The sequence below is a fragment of the Chrysochloris asiatica genome, unplaced genomic scaffold (assembly GCF_000296735.1).
Source record: "Chrysochloris asiatica unplaced genomic scaffold, ChrAsi1.0 scaffold00013, whole genome shotgun sequence".
NCBI classification, from domain to species: domain Eukaryota; kingdom Metazoa; phylum Chordata; class Mammalia; order Afrosoricida; family Chrysochloridae; genus Chrysochloris; species Chrysochloris asiatica.
In genome coordinates, this window is record NW_006408531.1 from 29,381,418 (window position 1) to 29,388,582 (window position 7,165).

The 7,165-nt window shown below is 39.2% G+C and overlaps 1 pseudogene; it reads left to right on the forward strand.

Annotated features, from left to right (window-relative positions):
- Positions 1-6,452: 6,452 nt before the first annotated feature.
- LOC102840009 lies at positions 6,453-6,920 on the forward strand (annotated as a pseudogene).
- Positions 6,921-7,165: the final 245 nt, after the last annotated feature.

Sequence of the window (7,165 nt, forward strand, 5' to 3'; positions counted from 1 at the left end):
TGATGACCTTCATAATGTGGGGGAGTGGTTGATGGGTTTGAACCCCCGACCTTGAAGACAGCAGCCTAGTGCTTATCATAAAATGCCACACCAGGATCCTATGTTATTAGGTTGTCATTGTTGTTGCTAAATGTTGGCGAGTCAGTGCTGACTCACAGCGACTCTGTATAGGGTTTCCAAGTAGCAGTTGGTGGGTTTGAACTGACAATGTCATGGTTGGCAGTCCAGTACTTATCCTATATCACCACACCAGGAGCCCATTAGGGTAGGGGAAAGACTCAGACTTTTCTTCTAGTTTAGAGATCTAGAAGAAAAATAAGATATTTCCTTGCTTCATTATTTTAAAAGCCCAGGGAAATCACAGATTGTCCTACTTCTTCTAGCAATCACTGTGATTTTTCTGATTACATAACCTTCCTTCCCTAAGTCAGTGGAGTGCGAGAGAAACAGCTTCCCAAAGGATTAAATTTACTGTTTCAGAAAAAGTAAAAATGAGTTTAGAAACAACCACAACAAAAAATTTAAATAGGAGTTATTCCTGTGAAGTTAACCAATTTGTGTTCATAGCCCTGATGAAGCCTGAAGAAGTAAGAATTGTGAGGATTTGCATTTTCACTAAATCCCAGTGTGGTGTTATCATTATGTTTTGAATTTGGTAGTGCTAATTTCTTAAGCTTTTTATTTAATAAACTTAGTTTATTGTTTGTTTTTGTTGTTTTCATTCTCACTCAGTATTTTCTAATTTACTTCATGTCTAACTGCTGTTACAATAGAATTACCACAAATGGGTGTCATTTAATAAACAAAATTTTATTTTCTCACAGTTTAGAAGGCTAGAAGTGTAAATTTAAGGCACAGGCTCTAAGGGAAAGCTGTCTGTGTGCGTGTTTATGTGTCTGTCTGTCTGTTTGTCCCTGTGTTGACTATAGAGGAAAATCCTTATATTAGCTTCTCTGTTGTTGTTAGGTGCCATAAGTCAGCTCCAACTCATAGCAACCCTATATAGGATGGAACAAAATGCTCCATGGTCCTGTGCCCTACTCACATCCTGTAAAGATATACAGCCTCGGAAATTTACAGGGTCACTACGAGTTGGAATTGGTTTAATGGCTGTGGATTTGGGTTTGGGTTTGGTTTTGACTAGGTAGGAAGTGTAGAGGCCCTGATGGGGAAATTAATCAGATTTTTATTTTGTTTGCTTTTAGGTTTTCAAAAGAAAAGTGGAAATAATGCAAAAATTAGAACCATAGATTTGAGTTTTAATCCTACCTATGCTATTAATTCATCGTGTGACCCTGGAGAGCTCTTAACCTGCCTGGGACTGTTTCCTCATCTATAAAACTAGACAGTTAGTTAGCTAAGTGAATACTCTTTATGGACCTTCTTTAGTAATGTCATTCCATGTACAAAGATACTAAATCTATTGAAACTGTTATAAATTTAAAACATACAATCTCTCAAGTATTTTTATGGAAAGATAAATAATAATCACAGTTTTCAATTCTTCAAAGACCCTATGCCAAAGGCTTTACATATATACAATTATAAATGTTTAAAAGTAGTCTGCAGGATAGAGATCTTTAGCTATATTTATCAGTGAGGTTAATTAAGTGACTTAGCAGAGACAGCTGGTAAGCAGCAAATCTAGGCTTCAAATTTCAGATTATGTAGACACAAAGTCATTGTTCTTTCCAAAATCTAAAGATCTTGCTCAGTTTATAGAAAGTTTTGGCAAAGTTTTATTGACAATTAGCCTTTCTATTCTAGCCATTATGCATTGAGTACAAGAAATTAGACTGCAGTTCACAAATTCATAAAATCTTTCATTATTTGATGTAAAATTTCCTGGCAATTATCACTAATGTAGAGGTGATGTGGGACACTAGGTTTCTTTTGTGTGCCTTTTCTGGTCATGGGTTTGTAATTTAAGGATCAGAAAAGTTTTGAGATGGGGTTGCCGGCAGAGTATAGGGGACTCTGGGAAAGACTTGAGAAACCCTGTGCAGAAGGCTTCCTGCAGCAGGACAGTCAGTGAGCAGAGACCCAGTGAGGCCCAGAGCAGAGTCCAGTTTGGTGGGAGTCATGAAGTCCAGGACAGTGCTCAGTGGAAGCACCTGAACCCCCAGCACCTGTTGTCACCTGGATCTCAGGGTGCTTGTCCAATGACAAAAAAGTTGACATCTGTTGGAAGGATGGGTAAGTGGGGTCTCTTTGAAACAAAAGGGGTCTCTCTCCCACAAAGTATGCCTCGTGTAGTGGACGGGACCTGTGTATCATAAGTCATGTGTTATTATGTTTACCATTTGCTTTCTATAAATAATAATAATAATGGCTGTCTCTTTATGTGTCTTGTATGTTCAGCTTAATCATGTTGAAAGAACACAGCAGCTATAGAATGGTTGAAGCCACTGGGTGATGTTCTCATTCCTAGCTTATTGCTGAATGGAATTCTGAAGGAACCTGTATATGCAATACAGATGGATATCAGTCATAATTAGTATTATGGGGGTGCACTACAAAAATTGAAAATTTACAAACAAAACCAGGCTAAAAATTAAAATAGGACATGTTAGAGCTCTTCAAAATCAGAACTTTAAGTTATTGCATTTTTTTGATTTTGCAGATATAGATTCAAAAGAACTAACTGCTGCTGTAAAATGTTGGCCTTCCACATGCCACATATAATGTGATAATGACTCTTTTGAGATGTAGATGGTGTAATACAATCTTTTCCCTTAATGGCAGCCACCTAAAATTGCAAGAAAATAAAATTTATGGGACCACATAATATAGCAGTTTTATTTCAAATGTCTTTATTTTTTACTAGCTAGAACTAATAAAATCTTCAATGGGTTCCACATTTACGTTTAGAAACTTTTACATCTCTGTGTAGATTATAGATCACAGGTGAACAGAGGGGAGTCAGAGGAAAGATGCCTGATGTGCTGAAGGGAAATGAGATGTAATGAATTATTTAATTCCTCTTCTAGCCATAGTCTTTGTAAGCTCCCACCAATTGACTATATCAGCGGCAGAAGTAGGGATCACAATGCCTTCAAAGATGATGAGCTAGGAATGGAACACATACTTTGGACCCAGAGTCCCTGCACAGTGAATCTCCTCAACTTAGGAACAGAAATTAGTGATACCAGAGGAGTAGCAGAGGAGCAGAAGCAGCAAAGCCAAGAATCAGAAGATAAAACAGAGAAGTGAGTTTCCCTGCCTAAAGGGCAAGTTAAGCTGAATGACTTTGGACAAGAGGCTTGCCTTCAGAGTGGGCTATGTCAAAGCACTTCATTGGAGGAGCTAGGTTTGCTGATCCAAGGAGCTAGAGTAGAGTGTCTTCAGGTTCAGGCTTCTGGTGGAGTGGTGTGTCCTGTGGTCACTTATCCACAGCCCTTAGAGAGCTTTGTCAACATTATCCAGACAAAGAGAGGTTTGTCATTGGGCATAATTGAGGAGAGGCTGGCTGTCCTGACTGAAAGACCTGTGCCCTAAACCTTTTCTGGTCCTGATTTGTAACCTGTTAACTTCTCTAATAATCCCCATAAGTATGAGTATGATGCCTGAGTTCTGTCTGGTCATTGCTATGAATTATCAAACCCAATTGAGCAGAGTGTGCTATGGGAGGGATGGTACAGCTTGGTGACACTTTTGATGCCATTGGTGTCAGTTTTACAGTAAATGATGCCTTTTGTCACATTATTTAAACTATAAAAGATTTGCTTTATCAGAGATAAACTATTTTGACCAATCAAAAAGTGACAGTGTTTTAAATGTAGCTAGAACCTTGGAGAGATGATTGTCAAGAAATAAATGATCTGACCTATTTTCCTTAATAAATCTTCTGGGGAACTTTTATTGTTAAAATAAGGATCCCTAGTGGTACTGTGGCATTGGGTTGCTAACTGCAAACATTAGATAAAGAGGTCACTATGTAATGATAAAAGATTCCACTTATCCAGAAAATATAATAATATCAAACTGGTTGCTTGGTTGGTTGTGTGCCAACAAGTCGGTTCCAACTATAACGACCCTGTATAGGGTTTCCAGGCTTATAAATCTTTACTGGAACAGAAAACCTCATGTTTCTTCCTCAATTTCAAACTTGTTGTTGTTAAGTACCGTGGAGTCAGTTCCGACTCATAGTGACCCCGCACAGGGTTTCTGAGGCTGTGAATCTTCACGGGAGCAGAAAGCCTCATCTTTCTCCCATGGAACAGCTGGTAGTTTCAAATTGTTTACCTTGAGGTTAGCAGCCCGTTTCGTAACCATTACACTACCAGAGCAAATTTAAATAGTATGAAGCTATATCATATTGTTACACATCAAGGAGACATGGAAAAATTCCACCAGTGTAGTATAAGGTTTCCAAATAAATCACTAAACTATTGATATATTACATAGATTTTTTTCATGAGTAAATGCATAAGCATGGAACACACAAGTACCAAACTTGATTTAATGATAAATAATTTTTTTCTACTTAACAGTTAAAGAATATATTACTCTTTTAAAGTACACATATTATATATTTTTTAAATCACGATGTACCATTTAGTAAAACATTGTTTTAGATGCCATTGAGTCGCTCTGACTCATAGGAACACATACTGGAGGCCATTCATGTGGTCACTGTGTCAATCCATCTCACTGTGACATTTTCCTTTTGCTGAGCCTCCACTTTACCAAGTATAATGTCCTTTTCCAGGAACTAGTTCCTCCGATTAAAACAGATCCAGAGTATATGAGACAGTCTCAGCATCCTCCCTTCTAAGGAACATCCTGGTTGTACTTCTTCCAACACAGATTTGTCTGTTCTTCTGATAGTCCATGGTACTGTCATTATTTTTTGGTAAAACTATAAGAATTTGAAACTTGGTTCCAATTCATAAAAATGCTATATAGTATTTTTGAAGCTGTATTCTTCATGGAGGAGTCCTGGTGTGGTGCCGTAGAATAAGCACTTAATCTCAAGGTCAGTTTGAACCACACAGCTAGCAGTTCAAACTCATCAGCTGCTCTTTGGAAAACCTATACAACGGCACTATGAGTTGGAATTGACTCAATGGCACTTACCAACAACAATAACAATCTTTATGGAGCATCCAGTGGATTCAAACTGCTGACCTTGTGCTTAGCAGCCTAATATATGACCCCACTATGCTCACAGGGCTCTTTGACCAATGCGATAGCTCAAATGCATCATTTTTTCCTTATTCGTTGTCTAACTTCCATATGCATGTAGAGCTACTGAAAACACTATGGCATGCATCAGGCACACTTTATTAATCAAACAGCATAATATCCATATGCCAACAGGAAAGACCAGAGTCCTGGTATGGTCCATAGGATAAAGCGCTGGAACGCAAAGTTGGTTTGAACTGCAGGATTGACAGTTCAAACCCACTGGTCTTTCTCTGGTAACCCTATACAAGGTCACTATGAGTCACAATGACTGCACAACACTTAACAACAACAGCAAGAAAGACCAGTTAATACCACTATTATTCAAATTTGTACACCAACCCCTAAAGCCATTGATGAGGATATTAAAGAATTCTACCAGCTTCTTGGAGTCCTGGTGTGGCACTGTGGGTTAATGTGCCAAACTGCAAAGCCATTTGAATTGCAAGTTGGGCAGTTCAAGCTCACCAGCTGCTCATTGAACCCTATACAGGGTCTCTATGGGTGGGAACCAACTCGACAGCACTTCACAATAATAACAACCCACTTCTTTAGTCTGAAATTGTTCAAACATGCAGTCAAGATGCATCGATAATTACTGGTTGTTGTTGTGAAGTGCCATCTAGTTAGTTCCAACCCATAGCAACCCTGTATAGGGTTTCCGAGGAGCAGCTGGTGATCTTGAACCTCCAACCTTGCAGTCTGGCGCATGCAAATAATAAAAGCAAAGAGGAAGGATAATAGTTGGAAACTATGGTCTTGGTGGTAGAAATAATGCTGGAGATCACATGACAGAACTATGCAAAACCAGTGACTTGTTCATTGCAACTACATTTTTTAAACAACATAAAAGTTGACTATAAAGAAACTTTTACATCTCAGAGTAGATTCTAGATCACAGATGAACAGAGGGAAATGAGATGTAATGAACTATTTAGTTCCTCTTCTAGCTCTGGTAATGTAGTGGTTACGAATCAGGCTGCGAACCTCAAGGTCAGCAGTTTGAAACTACCAGCTGTTCCACGGGAGAAAGAGGAGGCTTTCTGCTCCTGTAAAGATTTACATCCTCGGAAATACTGTACAGGGTGTTTATGAGTCGGAACCGACTTCACAGCACATAACCACCATCACCATACTTATTACACATCCAGTATCATCCCTCATAAAAGTAGCAGTCAAGAAATCAAACGAATTCTCTCTGCTCTTCAGCGTTAGCTGTTACTGACTGTTCAGTATTTAAATTCGCAGGATCCAAAGTCACTGCCATGCTGTCTGAAGAAGGGAAACTCTTCGTGGGAGGTCTCAATTTCAACACCGATGAGCAGGCTTTGAAAGACCATTTCAGCAGCTTTGGATCTATTTCTGAGGTGGTGGTGATGAAGTACCGACAGACTGAACGATCCCGGGGTTTTGGCTTTATTATCTTTACCAACCCAGAACATGTTTCAGATGCCATGAGAGTCATGGAGAGTTCCTGGGTGGTTGCCAGATCCATGCGGATCATGCATGCAAATCAGCCCGGGGGACCAGAGGCGGTGCTTTTGGTGCTCATGGGCGTGGTCGCAGTTACTCCAGAGGTAATGGGGACAAGGGGCTATGGAAGCAGCAGGTATGACGTTGGGCCTGGAAGATACGGATATGGATATGGACGGTCCAGAGACTACAATGGCAGAAGCCAGGGTGGTTATGACTGCTACTCTGGAGGAAATTACAGAGACAATTATGACAACTGAAATGAGGTATGCACATATAATGTAGATACACAAGGAATAAAAATTCTTCTGATCCAGGGTCGTCCTTCCACATGCTGTATTTACAAAAGATTTTCAGGGCTGCACTGAAATATCTTTGTATTAGTACATCAACTTCTATTTTTTAATTAAGTTCCCAGGGTAGCCTGTTAAAGGCCTTTTGGTAAACTTAATATGTTCTTAAAACTTTTTCTCCCATTTAAAGACAAATTCTGCGACATTTGTAG